The sequence below is a fragment of the Scomber japonicus genome, chromosome 5 (genome assembly GCF_027409825.1).
Source record: "Scomber japonicus isolate fScoJap1 chromosome 5, fScoJap1.pri, whole genome shotgun sequence".
NCBI lineage: Eukaryota > Metazoa > Chordata > Actinopteri > Scombriformes > Scombridae > Scomber > Scomber japonicus.
In genome coordinates, this window is record NC_070582.1 from 33,181,362 (window position 1) to 33,181,890 (window position 529).

Genomic DNA, 529 nt, shown 5'->3' on the forward strand with positions numbered 1-529 from the left:
TGACAGACAGAGAGAAAGAGAGGAAGAGAGAGAGAGAGAGAGAGAGAGAGAGAGAGAGAGAGAGAGAAGAGAGAGAGAGAGACAGGTGTACAGAAAGAAGATGAACTGAAAAGCAAAATGAGAGACATACTCAAATGGATACAGAATAATTTTTTTTCTGCATTTGTTTATATACTATTGTTCTTATGAGGTGATGTGCGACTGATATCTTGCCACTCAAAAATTAAATAGTAATGTTGCTATAGTTAAAGAAATGATTGTATGAATAAAATATTTTATAAAAAGAAAAATGTATACAGAAACATACGATGAATCACCACACGAGCAGGAACAGCTGATCGATGAGCCGACCAAACACTGAGCTGGTGTGAGCGGCTGGATGTGTTAGCCTGCTAACAGTCACACTTAATACAACCGTTGCTCTATTTAAAAAAACAAAAAAAGGAACAAGTCTCACCCACTATTTGATCTGTCTCTGAGCAACGCTGCTCCAACCAATCGAAACACATTTTAAACTTCACTCAAAAGT